This window comes from Dendrobates tinctorius, unplaced genomic scaffold (assembly GCF_039654945.1).
Source record: "Dendrobates tinctorius isolate UK_male_01 unplaced genomic scaffold, ASM3965494v1 ptg000388l, whole genome shotgun sequence".
Lineage (NCBI taxonomy): Eukaryota > Metazoa > Chordata > Amphibia > Anura > Dendrobatidae > Dendrobates > Dendrobates tinctorius.
Window position 1 is genome coordinate 8,726,116 of NW_027362054.1, and position 22,547 is coordinate 8,748,662.

The window sequence follows — 22,547 nt, forward strand, 5'->3', positions numbered from 1 at the left end:
GGAGACGGAAGATGTGCCGAATGAACAGGTCCGCCAACTCAGGAGCAGTTGGAAGACCGGGTAGTGGAACGCAGTGAGCCATTTTAGAGAAGCGATCCACCACTACCCACACCACAGAACAGCCAGATGAGACCGAGAGGTCTGTGATGAAGTCCATCGCGATATGTTGCCAGGGGGCAGACGGAATTGGAAGAGGCTGAAGCGTACCTGCGGGTAGATGCTTGGCCGTCTTGTTACGAGCACAGGAAGGACAGGCTGTGACGTACTCCAGAATGTCCTTAGCCATGGCAGGCCACCAGTAGTACCGGGAGATGAGTTGCAGAGTCTTTCTCTGGCCGGCGTGCCCAGCCAACTTGGACGAGTGACCCCACCGAAGAACACGAGTACGCTCAGAAGCTGACACAAAAGTCTTCCTGGGAGGCAGCCGGGCAAGATCAGTAGAAGCGACCGTGACTAACCTCGAGGGTTCAATGATGTGCTGCGGTTCTTCTTCTTGATCAGGAGGTAAAAAGGCTCTGGAAAGTGCGTCTGCTTTGACATTTTTGTCAGCTGAGCAAAAATGAAGAACAGAGTTAAAACGAGCAAAAAACAAAGCCCAGCGGGCTTGACGAGGATTCAGCCTTTGTGCAGTTTGGAGGTAAGCAAGGTTATTGTGACCGGTGTATACAACTACCTGATGAAGAGCTCCTTCTAGAAGATGCCTCCACTCCTGCAGAGCCAATTTGATAGCCAACAATTCCCGATCCCCAACAGAATAATTCTCTGCGGAAGAAAAAACCTTGGAAAAAAACCACAGGAATGCATTCGCCTGGAGGACGGTTTCTGGGTTAGTACGGCTCCCGCACCTACTGAAGAGGCATCGACCTCAAGAAAAATTGTTCATTGGAGTTAGGACGATGAAGAACAGGTGTGACTGGAAAGGCCTTTTTGAGAGAAACAAACGCCTCCTCAGCCTCAGGAGGCCAATCCTTCAGATTTGTACCTTTCCGGGTTAGAGCTGAGATGGGCGCCACTCGGGTGGAGAAGTTAGGAATTAATTGCCTGTAGTAGTTGGCGAAGCCCAGGAATCGCTGTATGGCCTTCAACCCAGACGGACGAGGCCACTTGAGTACAGCCGATAACTTCTCTGGATCCATTTTTAATCCTGTGGAGGAAACAATGTAACCGAGGAAAGGCAAAGAAGATTGTTCAAAGAGGCACTTTTCAAACTTGGCGTACAGACTGTTCTCCCTGAGCCTCTGTAAGACCAGGCGCACTTGTCTGCGATGCCAGACCAAGTCATTAGAAAAAATCAGAATGTCCTCTAGGTAGACAACAACACAGGTGTAAAGCAGGTCCCTGAAAATGTCATTGACGAACTCTTGGAAAACAGCGGGTGCATTGCTTAGACCAAACGGCATTACCAGGTACTCATAGTGGCCATCACGGGTGTTGAAGGCTGTTTTTCCATTTGTCTCCATCTCTGATTCGGATCAAATTGTAAGCACCTCTGAGATCCAGCTTGGTGATGATCCTGGCCCCTCGGAGACGGTCAAACAGTTCTGAAATTAGAGGCAAAGGGTACTTGTTTTTTACCGTGATCTGGTTCAGCCCTCGGTAGTCGATACAGGGCCGCAGGGTTCCGTCCTTTTTCTTCACGAAGAAGAAGCCTGCTCCTGCCGGTGACAATGATTTTCGGATAAACCCTCTGGCCAAGTTCTCCTGGATGTAGTCCGACATAGCCTGACTCTCTGCCTGGGAAAGAGGGTAAACTCTCCCAAGGGGAGGAGATGTCTATTGGACAGTCATACGACCTGTGGGGAGGAAGTTTTTCAGCCTCCTTTTTCCTGAAGACATCCGATAAGGACCAGTAAGCGGATGGTAATCCAGGCAGGGTAGCAGGTTGGACCGGGGGTGAAGCTGGTTCAATCCGGGTTAAACAACGGTCCGAGCAGGAATCTCCCCAACGTAGAATTTTGCCTGTTCTCCAATTAAGGAGTGGTTCATGTTTCTGAAACCAAGGCAAACCTAGAAGCAAGGGGTGAGACAAACCAGGGTACACATTAAAACGGATTCTTTCAGAATGCATAAGACCTACCCGGAGTTCCACTGGCTCAGTCTGGAACTGGACGGGTTCAGTCAGAGGCTGGCCATCGACAGCGGTTACTCCCAACGGGTTGGGAAGAGCCTGAACTGGTAAGTGGTAGCGATCCACAAGCATCTGCTGGATAAAGCTTCCGGCAGCTCCGGAGTCCAACAGACAGAGTCCAGAAAATTTTATTGCTCCGCAGGTCACGGAGACTGAGATCTGCAACGAAGGAGAGGAACGTTCTCTACCTAGGGTGGCCTCTCCTACCGAGCCTAGGCACAGGAGTTTTCCGACTTCTTTGGACAGGAGCGGATCAGGTGTTCGGAACTACCACAGAACAGACAGCTTCCGTCTTTGCGACGCGCCTCCTGGCGGGGGCTGGCCAGACTTACTCGATCTACCTCCATAGCCTCAGGAGAAGAGGATGAGGTAGACGTCTTGGAAGAATTAGAGTCCAGGTGGTAGGACCTCCTGTCACGCTTAATCTCCATGGAACGCTCCTGAAAACGCAGGTCAATCCGGGTCGCCAAGGAAATCAGGTCTTCCAAGATGGTAGGCCTGTCCCGTCCCGCCAGCTCATCCTTAATTTTTCCAGATAGGCCCTCCCAGAAGGTAGCCAGCAAGGCCTCATCGTTCCAGGATAGCTCAGACGAGAGGGTGCGGAACTGAACCACCGTGAGCGTTCCTTGGAGTAAACGAAGCAGGGCAGAAGCGGTCGACGTGACCCGGCCGGGTTCATCAAAGGTCATGCGAAAAGTCTCTAGGAAAGATTGAAGATCATTAACCAGCGGGTCTCCTCTCTCCTGTCACGGTCACGTGTGTCTGGACGCAGCGAGTACCGCAAGGCGAACCCATGTGACACACGTGACCCTGGATACACCGCCTCCAGTGAGGCGAATTTAAATAATAAACACATGCAGCTGGATACACCGCCTCCAACTGGCGAATTTAAACATTACACGTATATACAAGTCTTGAAACCCCGCCTCCAGTAAGGCGAATTTAAACAATAAGGGAAACCTGGGAACCATTAACAATGGTGGGCCCTGCGATAGGGAATAGGGAAGTGGAGACCTCCTGAGCTCCCCTGAGTCAGTGTCCCTGCACTCCTAACGTTCCCTATGCTGGTTCCGCACCGGGCGCGCAACAGGAACCTAAAAACCCTAGCTTGCCCTGATCTAAACCCTCACTAGGGAATTGGTCGGTGCGGAAACTAATCCCACCACTGCACTAAAACACACATGAGGAAAGATGACAAAACAGGGGAAACACCACTTAGCTTTGCTCTGTTGCGTACGCTCCTAGCAACAGAGCCCACCATCTGTGTGCATCTTCTCCTCCACCCGGATCCATCACCATTACTGGATCCTTCACCATAGTGCAGCCTTGGAGCAGAGTCCACCACCAACTGCAGCTGTCCAGTAACAGAGTCCCAAAGATGAGTTCAGCTTCTGCCAAAACGTCCAGCATGCCTGAGTCCAGTTCTCAACAACCAAGTCCCGCATGCTGAATGCAACTCTCTCCACAGTCGTCACTCCTCCAAGCCATGCAAGCACTTCCTGCCAACACCATAAACTGTGACTCCACCACGCCATGCCAGCCCTTCTTGCAGACCACCTAGCTGCCACTCGTCCCCTCTGGCTGGGCTGCGCAGGACTCATGTTCAGCTCCTTCCTCCCCCAGGCTTACTTGCAAACTGACACACAATATCACCAACAGTCATTGAACCCACCTGGCTCCCTTTTATAGAGCCTAACACCTGATTTGTAATTGCGTGCACATTAACCCTAAAACTAAGGTGCGATACCACTCACCACCACCAGGCAACTTAGAATGAAACACCACGTGTAATAATTCTAATGGCCACCGGGGGCAATCACAACACACTTTGGCACCAAGCCAAATGGAAAAAAGTTCACTTTTCCATTTAAACTGTCAGATCCAGCCTGGATCATGACATCTCCCATAACTGATTCAGCCAGGTGAGAAGCCTCTCCTGCAAGATGTGACATAATGAAGCCCACTTTGGCACAGTCAGAAGTAAACATATGCCCCAAGATTTCGAAGTGCAGGGTACACTGATTGAGAAAACCCCGACACTGAGTGGGATCACCATGGAAGCGGGTAGGAGCCGCCAGGCGGGGGCCCTTGCTTGTTGCTAGATGAATCAGGAGCAGCCGGGTTCTGCAGGGAATCCATGCAGGTGGACAGGTTATGTAGATACGTCGTGATCTTATCCTGTTGATCTCTTAAACGGGTCACCTCTTGGCACAACTCCAACGTCAGAGGCCTCTGGGGTCCAGCGGATTCCATGGCCGGAGCAATCTGTAATGAATGGAAGCGGAGGCAAAGATGGTGAAGTTCACATTCGTTTTTATTTTTTAAGTGGAACCTCGGGACCACGGTCCGGGGGGCTCCGAAAGGGGCGTGACTAGTGAGCCCCGGGCACCCGTAGTAAAGCCCCTCAGGCAGGGCCAGAATGGAATACCCGGAGGACACAGGTGCTACCTCCAGTTAGACCCCGAACACATGGCAGCTGTCCCAGCGGGACCAAAAGGGATAACAAAAGTTACAGCAGAGTCCGTAATGAACTGGGTCCTGGATCCGGGTAGTTGGTAAGGAGTCGGTTCCAGTGACCTTCACACAGTCCTTGGACTCGGATGGCTGTAGGCGGAGCGGGATGGCTTAGGCCCAGATGGTTGCTGATATAATCAGGTACAACAGGATACTGATATGCTGTGGAAACAGAGAGCATTAGACAATGCACAGAGACTGCAGATGCAGCGCAGACAGGTTAGCATGAGAACCGGATGTAGCAATGATAGATACTCGTTGCTCCGGCGCTCTCCCTATGGAGGAGAGGCCAGAAATAGCAGCCAGTGAGCAGTCATTGGTTAATTATATTTTTTGAATAATGCGCGCCGCCCCTTTAAGAAGGCAAGAGAGCGGGCGGGCGGGCCCTAATAGTCTTAGCTACAGATCTCCTCACAGGGCACCAGGAGGAGGAGGCAGGAGGGAGGACAGAACGCTGAGCAGCAGCATGAGATCCAGAGGAGGCTGGCTGCTGCCTATGTGAGGCTCGAGGTGAGTGTCCAGAAAGGAAAGCAGTGGCAGACCTGGACGCAGCGCCAGGACGGGGGCCAGGTGTAACAGCGACAGACCTGGGCACAGCGCCAGGACGGGGACCGGGTGTAACAGTACTCTTGCGGCTCTGCCTGTGCTCCGCACTCTTGCGGCACTGTTTGTGCTCCGTACCCTTGTGGCTCTGCTGGTGCGCCACACTCCTGCAGTTCTGCTTCTGCTGAACCTCTTGCTGGCAACTGCAACTCCTCTCCGCAGCCTTGCGGTTCTTCTCCAGTGTGAACAAGTCCAAACCTGTTCCTTCATACACCACTCCTTTCTGCCAGTACCAGTACCTGCACCTCCTGTGTGAACCGGTCTCTACCTATTCCATACACCACTCCTTCCTGCCAGTACCAGTACCTGCACCTCCTGTGTGAACTGGTCTCTACCTATTCCATACACCACTCCTTCCAGCCCGTGTCTCTGTGTCTCAGCCGTGTCCGCCTGCCAGTGTCTCAGCCGTGTCCGCCTGCCAGTGTCTCAGCCGTGTCCGCCTGCCAGTGTCTCAGCCGTGCCCGCCTGCCAGTGTCTTAGCGGTGCCCTCCTGCCAGTGTCTCAGCTGTGCCCGCCTGCCAGTGTCTCAGTCGTGCCCGCCTGCCAGTGTCTCAGCCGTGCCCACCTGCCTGTCTCAGCCGTGCCCGCCTGCCTGCGTGTCAGCCGTGCCCGCCTGCCAGAGTACCAGCCATGCCTGCCGTGCTCACCTGCCTGTCTGTCAGTCGCACCTGCCCTAGCGTCCTGTTCCCCAGTGGGATCAGCAGCCACAGCCAGACACCACCCTGCAGTGGCACCTGGCAGCTACCTGCCGCACAAGCCTGACCTCACCATCAGAGGCTCCAGTGAAGACCAAGGTAGCTGTCCTAGTCATGCCCCTTCCAGGGTAGTCTGGTTTGTAGAACAGTGGGGCCACAACCCCCTCACTCACGCCCACCAGTCAGGGCGTGAGCGCGACAATTATATGTATAGGGGAACTCTCGGGGGCATCATACTGTATGTACGGGAGCTTGGGCCCATCATACTGTATATAAGGGAGCTGTGGGCCTACCATACTGTGTATAGGGGAGCTGTGGGATCATCATACTGTGTATAGGGGAGCTGTGGGCCCAGCATACTGTATATAGAGGAATTATATATAGGGACATTATTATATGTTAAATGGGCACTTAAACATTATTGTTATAGGGGCTCTCAGTATTGTGACCATCAAAGTTGCACACGGAGTATTATTACTTTCTAGGGACAAAATTTGGAGGCCACATACCCAGGAAATTAATATTTTTCTAGGGGGCAATTTTTCCATCTAGAGAGCACAAAGGAGGCATTATTGGGCACAGTGGTGGCATACTATGTGGGGCAGTAAGAGGAGCCGTTATTGTACCACACCGTAGGTGCAGTAATAGGGCCACATACGGCAGCAGCGGCTCAGTATTGGGGTATCATCAGGATGAGGAGTTTGTGCAGGTTGGGAATACATTTGCACATGGAAACACGAGAAGCAATGGGATGAAACTGAAAGGGAGAAGATACACATTAGATATTAGAAAACACTTTTTGACAGTGAGGGTGATGAATGAGTGGAACAGACTGCCACGAGAGGTGGTGAGCTCTCATTCAATGGAATTGTTCACACAGAGGCTGGACAGACATCTGTCTGGAATGATTTAGTGAATCCTGCATTGAGCAGGAGGTTGGACACGATGACCCTGGAGGTCCCTTCCAACTCGAACATTCTAGGATTTCATGATTCTACATGTGAACGGTGCTGGAAATGTGAGAAGACATGTGTCTTTGTTGTAATCTCTGCAGATGAGTCTTGATTGGAGAAGTCGACATGTCGGTCTGGGCCAGATGGAAAAGACGGGAAAAGTGAATAACTCCACCAGAAAGAATGTCATCTGTAACTCACCATCTATAACTGTGCAGTAATCTCTATATGTTCTGCAGGACCGGTATCTACTACTATATGTCACCATAAGGCGGAAATATCAGTGCTGGTCTTTGTATAGACTTTTATTTTCAATAACAGGGCGGTCATCTCCTGAGGTTCCCCTATACCTCCATAGTTATAATCATGATTACCTGGTTAGGGGCCACAGGCAGACATAAACAGAAAGGGCCGCTGATCCCTTTACAGCCCAAAAGCTCCTAAAAATACAAAATTGCACCTTTTTTGGAGGTAGAAATGAGTCACCTTACCTCTTGCGCACATGTGCGGCCGCGCAGGTTGCACCAATGATATGTCCTCCTGTTAGGGGCCCACTCAGATATTTCGCCCCCCCCGAGCTGAACCCCTAGCTACTCCTCTGAATGATTAGTATATAATCTGTGCGCCATCCGTGTGCTGCTGTGATTAACATTGCAAAGTATAACAGAGGCTTTGTCATTTATTTATCCATCTGTGAAAACCACTGACGATAACTGATGGTAAAAACGGGCACAATACCATACACTGATGATACGCGGACTGTGTACTAATGACACACGAACCATACACTGATGATGCACGGTCCGAACACTGATGATACACGGACTGTACACTGATGGCACACGGACTGTGTACTGATGACACACGAACCATATACTGATGACATAAGGACCATACACTGATGACATACGGACCGTACACTGATGACACACTGACTGTGTACTATTGACACACGAACCATACACTGAATTCCATGCCTCAACACGTCCAATTATCCATCACCCTCGGATCCTTCAAATGGAACCTGAAAACCCATAATTTCAGGAAAGCTTACAGTCATGGCCAAAAGTTTTGAGAATGACACAAATATTAATTTTTACAAAGTCTACTGCTTCATTTTTTCTAATGGCAATTTGCATATACTCCAGAATGTTATAAAGAGTGATCAGCTTAACAGCAATTACTTGCAAAGTCAATATTTGCCTAGAAAATGAACTTTATCCCCCAAAACACATTTCAACATCATTGCAGCCCTGCCTTAAAAGGACCAGCTAACATCGTTTCAGTGATTGCTCCATTAACACAGGTGTGGGTGTTGATGAGGACAGGGCTGGAGATCAATCTGTCATGATTAAGTAAAAATTACACCACTGGACACTTTAAAAGGAGGCTGGTGCTTGGCATCATTGTTTCTCTTCTGTTAACCATGGTTATCTCTAAAGAAACACGTGCAGTCATCATTGCACTGCACAAAAATGACCTAACAGGGAAGAGTATCGCAGCTAGAAAGATTGCACCTCAGTCAACAATCTATTGCATCATCAAGAACTTCAAGGAGAGAGGTTCCCTTGTTGCCAAAAAGGCTCCAGGGCGCCCAAGAAAGACCAGCAAGTGCCAGGACCGTCTCTTAAAAGTGTTTCAGCTGCGGGATCGGGCTACCAGCAGTGCAGAGCTTGCTCAGGAATGGCAGCAGGCAGGTGTGAGTGCATCTGCACGCACTGTGAGGCGGAGACTCTTGGAGCAAGGCCTGGTCTCAAGGAGGGCAGCAAAGAAGCCACTTCTCTCCAGGAAAAACATCATGGACAGACTGATATTCTGCAAGAGGTACAGGGAGTGAACTGCTGAGGACTGGGGTAAAGTCATTTTCTCTGATGAATCCCCTTTTCGATTGTTTGGGACATCTGGAAAACGGCTTATTCGGAGAAGACCAGGTGAGCGCTACCACCACTCTTGTCTCATGCCAACTGTCAAGCATCCTGAAACCATTCATGTGTGGGGTTGCTTCTCAGCCAAGGGAATGGTCTCTCTCTCAGTCTTGCCTAAAAACACAGCCATGAATAAAGAATGGTACCAGAATGTCCTCCAAGAGCAACTTCTCCCAACCGTCCAAGAGCAGTTTGGCGATCAACAATGCCTTTTTCAACATGATGGAGCACCTTGCCATAAAGCAAAGGTGATAACTAAATGGCTCAGGGAACAAAACATAGAGATTTTGGGACCATGGCCTGGAAACTCCCCAGATCTTAATCCCATTGAGAACTTGTGGTCAATCATCAAGAGACGGGTGGACAAACAAAAACCTTCAAATTCAGACAAAATAAAAGCATTGATTTTGCAAGAATGGACTGCTATCAGTCAGGATTTGATCCAGAAGTTGATTGAGAGCATGCCAGGGAGAATTGCTGAGGTCCTGAAGAAGAAGGGTCAACACTGCAAATATTGACTTGCTGCATTAACTCATTCTAACTGTCAATATAACCTTTTGCTACTCATAATATGATTGCAATTATATTTCTGTATGTGATAAAAACATCTGACAAACACACACAAAAACCAGAGGGCAGCAGATCATGTGAAAATATAATATTTGTGTCATTCTCAAAACTTTTGGCCATGACTGTACAGTAGGGTGACCGCAAAAAATCGATGTCGGAATTTTGTCTGTCTGGACCCCACAAAACGATTCCCCTTTCCAGATATTGAGATAGCCAAAATTTGAGCTCGATCAAACGACGTTAACCCGTGCCGCTCGTCGCTCAAAGTTTGAAAAAATCCAAATTGAGGTATTTTATGATTTAGGTATTTTGCATAGTCTGTTAGACTATAAAGAATGTGACAACAACATTGCAGAAATAGCCCTGACCAAATTTTCGAACCATTTGTGGTATTTGAATGCAGAGTTGGTGGGATTATCGTTTTTTGATCCCACCATTACAGACAATGAAAAGTTGTTAATGGCTAATAAATTGCTCAGTAGCACAGATGAACCATCAGAGCACGCTAGGGTTGTAAATCCAAAAGTTAGGAAAGACAAATTAAAAGAGGTAGGAAGTAACCGACTTTAACGACCTTCTGACAAAAGATGAAGAACAAAAGCAATATGTCCTGCAAGTTGTAAGCAAATGCCGAGCATTATATTCTGACGTTTCAAAAACTACTTTAACAAAAGCTCTAGAATAGATTAGATAACTATGTAAAATTATCAACTCATGTAGGTTAGCGTGCTCTGATGGTTCATCTGTGCTACTGAGCAATTTATTAGCCATTAACAACTTTTCATTGTCTGTAATGGAGGGATCAAAAAACGATAATCCCACCAACTCTGCATTCAAATACCACAAATGGTTCGAAAATTTGGTCAGGGCTATTTCTGCAATGTTGTTGTCACATTCTTTATAGTCTACCAGACTATGCAAAATACCTAAATCTCAAAATACCTCAATTTGGATTTTTTCAAACTTTGAGCGACGAGCGGCACGGGTTAACGTCGTTTGATCGAGCTCAAATTTTGGCTCTCTCAATATCTGGAAAGGGGAATCGTTTTGTGGGGTCCAGACGAACAAGATTCTGACATTTTTTCCCCCCATATGAGATCCGGTCACCCTACTGTACACTGATGACTCACAGACCGTACACTGATGACACTGGAACTATTTTACACGTACGTATTTAAACACAGATGAGTGAAAGATGCTGAAAAGTGCCCATTACCATTAAATAGTAGTTAATGTATATGTTGACGCTATATAAATAAAAATTATTATAATGTAACCATACACATTAGACTAAGGTCTGCCAAACCCACAGATATCAACGTGCTCAGCCAACAATCTGATCCTAGATTCCTAGATTAACACATCTGTGTGTTACAATCTGAGAGAAGCTGACTGTTTGTTTCTCAGTGGTCATCCAGGTTGCTTAAATTTTTTTTTCTCCCGTTTTGTTTCACTAAAGACGCTCACTTCCAGCCAGTACAAAACCCTTGGAAGGTCACATTTTCATTCAAGTTTATCACTAAGAAACAAATGCTATCAATTCACTTTTGTTGAGAGAAGCCGAATACATGGAATTGGCATGTGACCCCAGGTATGCAAATCACATGCATAAGGTCACGGGATCGCTTTCTTGCATCAGGGAATCGTAATAGCATTGTCACGGGGTCCTTCTCTGGTATCACACAATCAACAGAGCGAGCGAAGAGTGAACAATTCCAAGACCTTTATTCAGGCAAAAATACGAAAAGGTCCATATTCAGTCCACCACACAAAGGATAAGATAGTCCAGAATAAGAATGCAGTCCAGTATCAGGATAAAATGTCCAGGGAAACGAGATTCCAAAACACTCTAGCACCAGAGGATAATAATAGATCCTTCTCTCTGAAATGCAGCCTTTTCACCATCTTGTCTCTACCGGAACTGACTTGTTGTCCAGCTGCTGTTCTTTCCCCCACCCCCTTCCTTGTCCAGGGGTAGGCAAACAAGTTACCTCCCAGAGGAGAACAAAAGGCCTTAGGGATTAATGCACTACAGGGGGTCATCAAGAGACAGATACAGTGAGGCTGTAGACCTACAATGTAATAAGAAAAACACTATGAAAATAACTGGAATTGTTAAAAATAGGAATATACAAAGAATGACATCCACATAGCATATCACACCATCACAACCTCTCCCCCCCCCATAATAAGTGAGCACGCCATGAGGTCTACACAGACCTCTGGCCTGCTCACTTTAGTCCACATTGCTCAGTTATTTATAATTCCTTGTACAGTGGCAGGGGTAGGTCGGCCTGGGGAGCCTATGGTTCTTCTTGTCGAGACAGTCCATCGGCGTTCTGGTGTTGGCTTCCCTGCTTGTATTGGATGGAGAAGCTGTAGGGTTGTAAGGACAAGCTCCACCACAGCAATCTTCCATTGTCCCCTGATACGCGATTCAGCCATGTGAGGGGGTTGTGGTCTGTAACAATCGTAAAGTCTCTGCCATACAAGTAGGGCTGCAATATTTTTAGCGCCCATATGATGGTAAGGCACTCCTTTTCAATAGTGGCATAGGCAACTTCCCGATCCAGTAGTTTCCGACTGGCAAAAGCAACAGGATGTTCTTCTCCGGCGGCGTTCACTTGGCTAAGTACTGCCCCAATCCCAAAGGTGGATGCATCTGTCTGCACGAGGAACCTGCGTTTATAATCCGGGGCAGCCAAGACAGGAGCAGTGACGAGGGCAGTCTTTAACGCTGAAAAGGCAGCCTCGCATGCAGGCGTACATGTCACATTCCTAGGCATGTTCTTGCGGGTCAGGTCGGTTAGGGGCTTGGCCAAGGTGCTGAAGTTAGAAACAAATTTGCCATAGTAACCAGCAGTTCCTAAAAACGCAAGTACCTGCTTTTTAGTCTGGGGTCTACACCAGTTGCTAATGGCTTCCACCTTGGCAGGCTCTGGCCTTAGTGTCCCACCCCCTACTCTATGCCCAAGGTACTGCACCTCAGCCATCCCTATTTGGCACTTATCAGGGCGAATGGTCAGTCCTGCAGTAAGGATACAGTCCAGCACTATGCCCAAGTGTTTAAGATGTTCCTCCCAGGTTGTGCTAAAAATGGCGATGTCGTCTAAGTAAGCACAGGCAAAGTCCTGACATTGTTGTAACAGTCGATCCACCAGTCTCTGGAAAGTAGCGGGGGCAGTTTTCATCCCAAAGGGCATTCCCAGGAACTCATAAAGCCCAAATGGAGTAATGAAGGCTGAGCGCTCCTGAGCGTCCTCCGTTAGGGGTATCTGCCAGTACCCCTTGCTCAAGTCTAACGTAGTCACAAATTGGGCACTGTAACTCCCCAATGTCGTTCCCAAGGAGGATATCTGCAGGAAGTCCTCCCATAACTCCAATCCAACACAGTTTTTCTCCACAACCATAATCCAAACACACAGAAGCTCGCGGTATATATTTGCGGACACCGCCCGCCAGGACAATGGGAATTCCCGGACCCTGGTAAATTGCCTCGGGTCGAACCACACGGGGGGGGGGGTCAGCGATAGTCAAGAATGCCCCCGTGTCTCTAAATCCTGACACTTTGTATCCATCAATAAAGACATCCTGCAGGTGGCGTTGCCGTTGCTCTGAGTAGCTAAAGGACAGAGCCCGGAGTCCGTACACTCCAGGAGGGGTATCTATGGTGCCGTGGTCGGTGGTCCACTCTGGTGGGGGTGGTGGTAGCTCTTCCTCAGGTGTGGTGGAATGTACAAGATGCACTGGACGAGGTGGGACTGCGTGGGGCTCCCTTCGAATCCTGGAGCGACAGCCAGACTGCAAATGTCCAGGTTGCCCACACCCATAACACCTCCTCTCTGTGATACCCCCAGGTTGTGGTCGGAACTGTTGGGGCCTAGGATTGTGAGGAGTGATTGTCATCGGCTTGCGACTAGGTGGAAGGGCAGATATAATTGGAGGGGGACGGGGCACGGGAGCAGGCTGTGGTTCATTGTCCAGAAGCCTCCTCCATTGCGGCTGGATAGTAAGGGCTTCATCGGCCAGGGCTGCAGCTCTATCCACGGTACACGGCGTGCGCTCCCGGACCCATTCCCGTACCTCTGCAGGGCACTTGGCAAGAAATTGTTCTATAAGGAACGCCTGTATAACATCTTCCACAGTAAAGGCGTTTTCTGCTTCCAGCCATCTCCGACATGCCTCGGACATCTTATGTGCATACATCCTAAACGATCCCCCCGTGGTGCATGGGAGGTCTCGGAACTTGGCCCTATGTGAGTCTGGGGTGATAGCATGGTAATCCAGGATAGTCCGCTTTACAATGTTATAATCCCGATTCCGCAGTGCATCAATGGTTCGGTAAGCCTCCGCCATGCTTCCGTTCAGGAGCCCCACTAACAAACGCATCCAGCTAGAGTGGGGCACCTCCATCACAGCACACTGCTGCTCAAAGTCTTTGAAGAACCCCTCCACATCTCCAGAAGCCTCATCAAACGGCTTAAACTCTGTCCGGGTGATCCGTACAGGCTCCCGGATTGTTGGGGTTACACTCCACATTGCGTTACTCCCTTTTTCAAGCTCCATTGCTTCCTGTCTCCGCTGTGGCCGGCGGGCAGCCTCCTCCTTGTACTCCTGAGAGATGCCGGGGCCCAGAACCGCCATCTCTTCTTCATACCACACCAACCACTGGCTTTTCTGGATGGGGATCCCTGTCTCCAGTGCTCGTCCTTCAGACATCTGGGAGGAGGTGGCCGGGCTAGCGCCCACCAGTAGATCGATTAAGGCCTCTTTAGTCAGTCCCTGGTAGTTCAGGCCCGGGTCTCTGGCTCTCTCCTGTAAACTGCATACAGTCCAATTTCTGTACTCACTCTGTGGGTGGTTCTCCATTGGGTTACGCTCTGTTGATCCCACTGCTGCCACCAGTTGTCACGTGTTCCTTCTCTGGAATCACACAATCAACAGAGCGAGCGAAGAGTGAACAATTCCAAGACCTTTATTCAGGCAAAAATACGAAAAGGTCCATAATCAGTCCACCACACAAAGGATAAGATAGTCCAGAATAAGAATGCAGTCCAGTATCAGGATAAAATGTCCAGGGAAACGAGATTCCAAAACACGCTAGCACCAGAGGATAATAATAGATCCTTCTCTCTGAAATGCAGCCTTTTCACCATCTTGTCTCTACCGGAACTGACTTGTTGTCCAGCTGCTGTTCTTTCCCCCACCCCCTTCCTTGTCCAGGGGTAGGCAAACAAGTTACCTCCCAGAGGAGAACAAAAGGCCTTAGGGATTAATGCACTACAGGGGGTCATCAAGAGACAGATACAGTGAGGCTGTAGACTTACAATGTAATAAGAAAAACACTATGAAAATAACTGGAATTGTTAAAAATAGGAATATACAAAGAATGACATCCACATAGCATATCACACCGTCACAAGCATGAATACAGACTCTTGCTCTAAGTCTGGACTGCCCCTTTAATGGTATTGGCTGTATGTTTGGGCTCGTTGTCCTGCTGCAAAATCTGAAGCCAGATGCATCCTTGATCATCCTTGCCTCCTGCCGGAACTAGGTGTATACAGCCAAAAATGATGCACGACAGAGCACATGCCGACTGTCTGCATCAATGACCCCATCAACGCATATCACTGAATGCTGTTTTGTGGGGGTTCAGATCTAAGCCCCGACAGAGCCACCAAATGCATTTACACAGAATAGACTGTGAATCACACAATGCACGAGAAAAATGTCCGTCCTTTGAGTGAAATAAATTATAAGATTGTTTAATGAGGCCACTACTTTAACATTGATGACCTATCCTTATCCTTAGGACAGGTCATCAATGTCTGATCAGTGGGGGTGCAACACCCACCATTCCCATCAATCAACTGTCGTTGGCGGCTGGAACTGCACATACCCTGCACCCCTCTATCTCGCGCACCCTGCACTCCTCTATCTAGCACCCTGCACCCCTCTATCTAGCATCCTGCACCCCTCTATCTAGCACCCTGCATTCCTCTATCTAGCACCCTACACCTACTTGCACCCCTCTATCTCATACACCCTGCACTTTCCTGTCACAGTATGGACTTCTCTATTTCCCACAGCCTGTAACGTCACACATCCCTCTGTCAGTGTGGACCCCCATAGCCCACAGAGCCTGCATCCCAATATCACATACACCCTGCACTCCCAATGTACCGTTTCCGTCATTACCTCTCACAAGTTTCCCATCACCTTCAGCTTCTCCTGCATCTTCCAGCCTGCAAAACTCTGTGGCTCCTCCCCTTTGTGGCACATGACTGTGATGCCATCACAGGTCCTGTACCATCCATTCAGATGTAATTTCTTCCGTTTAGGTAGGGATCTGATTAGTGCTCCCCTGCCCCTGCTGTGCGCTCGCATATCGAAATACCCCCCCCCCTCTTACAGGCACTAAAGGATCTAGTATGCAGTAGATTGCTCAGTGCACTTAGTTTGCTTTGTTCTGCCTGTGTAAACAGGCAGTCAAATGACCGCCAATCAGTAAAAATGTACTGATCAGCCGTGGCATCGTGTCACCAGGCGTTCTGTTACACACGTGGCTGTGGAACCACTCTGCCACGGTCTGGGGACAGCCTGAAAGGGCATAACTAAGCGAAAACCTGGTTCTTCGTTAAAGAGCCTAATGGTGTGGTTAGACTTAAGCCCAGGTGGACGCCAGGTGCTACTCCAGGGAAAACCTCAGAGAAGCAGCAGCTGAGCCCCAAAGGGGCAGGGAAGCAGGACCAGCCAGGAACTGGAACATAGGGGAACATGTGGCTGTAGACAGAACAGGTACAGGATCAGGAATGGTCAGGATGAGTTCAGGAACACAGGGCGGCCTCACGGGATCACAAGTGCAGGTTCAGACTGGACTGGTTTGGGTAATGGTATAGGTGTGGACAAGACATACCAGGCTCAGGACTGGGTAGAGGAAGGAAGGACTCAGGAACAGGATGCAGCAGGGCGAACAGATACCAGTTTAGACAGGGCAGGCAGTATCGGACGCAGAGAGGACGGATAGACTCAGTCTCGGACTGGGCAGAGAAGGATTGACAGGGTTAAGTTCAGACAGGGCATGTAGGACGCACTGGGACAGGTTCAGACAGAGCACACGTCCAGGGAACGTACAACTTGGTAGCAGAAAACAGACTGAATATTGAAGTTGCTAAGGCACCTTCCAAAAGGGAAGTGACTTACATATCAAATGTCTCCCAACTATTGATTGGGGATGTTTTCAGAAGCGTGCGCGCTGGCCCTTTAACAGGCAGGGAGCACATGTGCGCCCACTACACACTCCCAGTAGACCTCTGTGCCATGTGAAGGTCCTGGGAAGAAGCAGACGCCTGGGAGCACGGATGCATAAGTGAACACACAGGCATCCCTGTAGATAGGAGGAAGAGAATTCGTGCAGGGGCGCTGTTCTAACAGTATATATTGGTATGAGCCACAAATCACCCTTATGCCCCCTCTTGTTCAAGCTGGCTAGGAATTTCTGTAGAAGTGGAGTATGAATATTTTCTTTGGGCTCCCATGACCTTTTTTCAGGTCCAAATCCCTTCCAATCGACTAAGAAAAAATGTTTTTCCTCTCACCTTCTTCAAGGTTAAGATATTCTTCACCTCAAAGACATCCTTGGAACTGATGGGAACAGGGGTAGCAACAGGATCCTTGAAGAAGGGACTCAGGATAATCGCCTTCAGGAGGAACACGTGAAAGGAATTGGGCACACGCAAAGAATGTGGTAGCTTCAATTTACAAGACACGACACTAATTTGCTTTCTGACTTCAAAAGGACCGATGAAGTGAGGACCCAACTTGTAGGATGGAATATTGACAAATATGTACAGGGTGTGCCATTTATATGGATACACCTGGGTGGGCCACTTATAAAGTTGGATCCAAAATGGCCGACTTCAAAATGGCCACCATGGTCACCACCCATTTTGAAAAGTTTCCCCCCTCCCATATACTAATGTGCCACAAACAGGAAGTTGATATCACCAACCATTCCCATTTTATTTAGGTGTACACGACAGGTGTGCACGGGGAATATGAGGCACGGGCAAGTAGATGGGAGAGGTAGAACAGAGAGAGACACAGGAGCTAGGGCTGACTCTGAGCAAGCCGAAGGTGCAGAGAGGAAGCTACCGGCGGTAGCGCAAACAGGGACAGAGGATGGAGGACAGGGCCTGAGTCAAAGCGAGCGCTGACAGGAAGGGCAGCATCACTGCAAGTGATAGGCGTCTTACCTGGGCTGACGCCGAGCAGAAATAGCCGGTGGGTGCCGCCATGTTGGGGGCGGAGCCACCGCGTCACAGTTCCTGGAGGCCGGCGTGTCAGAGGCGAGGTAGTGCGCAGGCACGCAGGGGCAACACCGGGGTACCCGGAGGTCAGGCGCGGGGACGCGCCGAGAAGCAGGAGCACACCGGGAGCCGGGACCACGCCGGTAAGAAGTCGCGGCAGGGACCGTGACAGTACCCCCCCTTTACTCCCCCTTTTCCTAATGCTGGTGAGAAATCGTCTCATAATAAGAGGAGCATTAATATTTTCTCGGGGTTCCCAAGATTTCTCCTCAGGACCGAAACCTTTCCAATCGACCAAAAACAAAGTTCTCCCTCTAACTGTCTTCATAGCTAGTATATCCTTCACCTCAAAGATATCATCTGAACTACTAGGTTGGGGAGTTTGAGAAGAAGCCGAGTGAAAGTGGTTAAATACCGCAGGTTTGAGGAGCGATACGTGAAAGAAATTGGGGATTCTCAGCGAAGCGGGCAATTTCAACTTGTAGGCCATGTCGTTGACACGACTCAAGATCTCAAAGGGACCAATGTAACGTGGGCTCAACTTATAGGAGGGAATCTTTAACCTGATATACCGTGAGGATATCCCGGCTCCAAGACTTCTCTCGAGTTGTACCAATCCTCAGGAATGCTCTACCACAAGAAATTAGGACTATCCACAACTTACAGTTTTATGCACTCCCTAAAAACACATCTGTTTAGGGCGGCCTATCACATTCCCCAATTGAAGTCCTTATAGGCCTCTTTCACACGTCAGTGGCTCCGGTAGGTGTAGTGACAGTTTTCTCACGTACCAGAGACACTGACACATGTAGACCCATTCAAATGAATGGGTCTGTGCACATGTCAGCGTGTTTAACAGACCGTGTGTCCGTGTGCAAAATTCGCTGACATGTCCGTTTTAACACGAGCACACGGCCCGCAACACGTGCTGCACATGGAGAACTGTTCACACTATCCTCCGTGCTCACGGACGGCCGCCGGGAAGAAGCGCTACTGTAAGCGCTGTTCCTGGCGGCTGGTGCTGACCGCGGCTATGATTCTTCTCTCTCCCTTGCGACCCTCAGCTGTCAGCAAGGTTGGTTCTCAAGAATAGAGGGGTCCCCAGTTTTTTTAAATTATTTAAATAAATAAATAAAAAAACGGCATGGGGTTCCCCCTATTTTTGACAACCAACCTGACTAAAGTCGACAGCCGAGGGCTGATATTCTCAGGCTGGTAAGGGGCCGTTGATCTTGGCCCCCCCAGCCTAAAAACAGCAGCCCCCAGCTGCCCAGAAAAGGAGCATCTATTAGGGTGGTTTCACATTAGTGTTTAAGGCCGCAGCGTCGGCTTGTGCACGGCCGTCGCTAAGCCCTGCCCCTGCCACGCCTACGTTGGTAGCTCCGCCTACGCTGCATGCGTCACCTATCTTTAGCGTCATGCGCCCATAGGCGGAGCTACCGGCGGAGGCATGGCAGGGGCGGGGCTTAGCGGCGGCCGTGCGCAGGCCGACGCTGCGTCCTTAAACGCTTATGTGAAACCACCCTTAGATGCGCCTAATCTGGTGCTTTGTCCGGTTCTTCCAACTTGCCCTGTAGCGGTGGCAAGTGGGGTAATAAGGGGTAAATGCCACCTTTCCATTCTAAGGTAACCTTAAGCCCAGATTAGTAATGGAGAGGTGTCAATAGGACACATATCCATCCTATCCATTACTAATCCTACAGTAAATAAAGGGTTAAATAAACACATACACACAAGAATAAATTATTTTAATGAAAGAATACAACACACATTTTTATAATCTTTATTATACTCGTAATTTTTTTTGTGAAGCCCTCGATCTTCTGAAAAAAAGGTGAAAATAATAAAGCAACTATATACATTACCTGTCCAGCGCTCAGTCACGTCCCACGGCGTAAATCCATCTTGGGGGTTAATACGTTTACAGCCGAAGTGCTGCTATCACAGCCACTCCCGACTAAATGACTGGGGATGAATGGAAGAAGCAGGCGCCTGCTCTGTAACTAGCGGTGACGTCACCGTTCATCACTAAGTCTGGCTCTGCTCCATTTATTCCCCAATCGTTTACAGTCGGGAGCAGCTGTGTTAGCAGCGCTCCGGCTGTAAACGTATTAACCCCCCCGAGATGGATTTACGCCGTGGGACGTGACTGAGCGCCGAACAGGTAATGCATATAGTTGCTTTATCATTTTCACCTTTTTTTTTTTTTTTTTCAGAAGATCGAGGGCTTCGCAAAGGAATTACCAGTGTAATAAAGATTATAAAAATGTGTGTTGTATTCTTTCATTAAAATAATTTATTCTTATTGTGTGTTTAGTTTATTTAACCCTTTATTTAATGTAGGATTAGTAATGGATAGGTGTCTTATTGACACCATCCATTACTAATCCAGGCTTAATGTCACCTTAGAATAGAAAGGTGGCATTAACCCCTTATTACCCCACTTGCCACCGCTACAGGCAAGTGGGAAGAACCGGGCAAAGCTCCAGATTAGGCGCATCTAAGGCTAGTTTCAGACTAGCGTTTTGAGGCGCAGCGCATGGCCGCCGTGCAGCTCCACCCCCTGCCGTGCCCCCTCCAGTCAGCCCCTCCTATGGGCGCATGACGCGGCATGCGACCTGTGTACCCTATCTTTAGCATTGGGTATGCAGGCCGTGCGCTGGTATGCTTTTGGCGGCGCATGCGCCCTTTTGACGGTGCACCGAGCACACCAAAATGCAACACGCTGCGTTTGGCGCATCGTCAAAAGGGCGCATGCGCCGCCAAAAGCATACCAGCGCACGGCCTGCATACCCATTACTAAAGATAGGGTATGCATGTCGCGTCATGTGCCCTTAGGAGGAGCTGACCGGAGGGGGCGTGGCAGGGGGCGAAGCTGCATGGCGGCTGTGTGCTGCTCCTCAAAATGCTAGTGTGAAACTAGCCTAATAGATGCGCCTTTTCTGGCCAGCTGGGGGCTGCTGTTTTTAGGCTGTGGGGGCAAGATCAATGGACCCTTACCAGCCTGAGAATATCAGCCCTCAGCTGTCGGCTTTAGTCAGGTTGGTTGTCAAAAATAAGGGGGACCCCACGCCGGTTTTTTAAATTATTTAAATAATTAAAAAAACAGAGTGGGGACCCCTCTATTCTTGAGAACCAACCTTGCTGAAGCTGACAGCCGAGGGCTGTAGCCCCCAGCTGTAAGTTTTGTCTGATTGGTTCAGAAAACGAGGGGGACCCCACGTCAGGTTTTCATTCATTCTTCTCTCCTGCCGGCAGAGCAGGAGAGAAGAATCACAGCCGCGGTCAACACCAGCCGCCAGGAACTGCACTTACTGTAGCGCTTCTTCCCGGCGACGTCTGTGTGGTCCTGATGCGGCACACGGTTGCCACACGGAGGTACCACGTGTCCACACGGACACGGATAGCTCCGGTACCAGAATTAGCTGGATGTGTGAAACAGCCCTTATATACATTATAGCTCATGCTCTACTTCTCTGATCCTAACACTCCACCAAACTCCATCTCTTCCAAAAGCACTACAAATATTGGCTGGTGAGCAGCCTTTATCTACCCCCCATTTACTCAAGATGGCTTGACCATCATTGCAAATAAGTCCCTGTACTTTGTCTCCCTCTCCTCATTGCAGATTATAAGCTCTTACGAGCAGGGTCGTCAATATCTTTGCATTAATTATTATATTATCGTTAACGTTGTGATGACTGTTGTATATGAGATGTTGAATTGTAAAGCTCATCAGAATATGTTGACACTATACACACTGCTCCAAAAAATAAAGGAAACAACAACAGAATCTAACTGCACTACCTGAGCCACTTGTGTGGGTTGTAGAGTCCATCTCATGCTACCACGAGTGTGAAAGCACAACCAACATTCAAAAGTGACCAAAACATCAGCCAGAAAGCATTGGTACTGAGATGTGGTCTGTGGTCCCCACCTGCTGAACCACTCCATTATTGAGGGTGTCTTGATAATTGACAATAATTTCCATCTGTTGTCTATTCCATTTGCACAACAGCATGTGAAACTGATTGTCAATCAGTGTTGCTTCCTAACTGGACAGTTTGATTTCACAGAAGTTTCATTTACTTGGTGTTATATTCTGCTGTTTAAGTGTTCCCTTTATTTTTTGAGCAGTGTATATAAAGATTATTATCTGATACATTTCTTTTCATTTAGAATTTGGAAAAGAATCTTCTTTAAAATCCACTTTAATAAATTGGTGTCATTTCACATGACCTTCCATCTGCAGTAATTTTCTGCATGGGAGCAGCAAGCTGTGATCGTGCGACCCAGGGAACTATCCGAGGCGCAGACCTTCCATCAAGTCTACATCACTCTGTTCTCCTAATGTCCCCACATTTGTGCAGATGATACATAATGTGACCGTCTCCATGATCACACAATGATAAGTTACCATGGCAACCAGGGGCCCAGCAAAGTCCCGAAAGTTTCCCACGAGTGTCCGCCCGCCGCCAACAAAAAAGGAAAAAGTCACAGCAGACTATGAAAAGACAACGCCATTCTGAGGAGCCGCCACAACGGTGACACCGGGGATAGGCGTCAGTCACACAGCAGGCGCTTGGCATCAAATATGATGATGGAATTAGGTTTTTTTTTCATATTTTCACCTAAAAACAGATTAATAAAAATGCTATATCTCCCCAAGGCTGGGTTACATGGCGACTATGAGCACGACACAGGCCACACACAGTGTCGCTCCGCGCAGCACAAGCCGAGTCCCTGACAGTCACCGAGAGGCCGCCCGGCGCCCGGGCAGACTGGAGGTCGCTACAGCCAGCAGCCGTCAGTCGGGACATCCCGCCCCTCACAGAGAACGTCACACC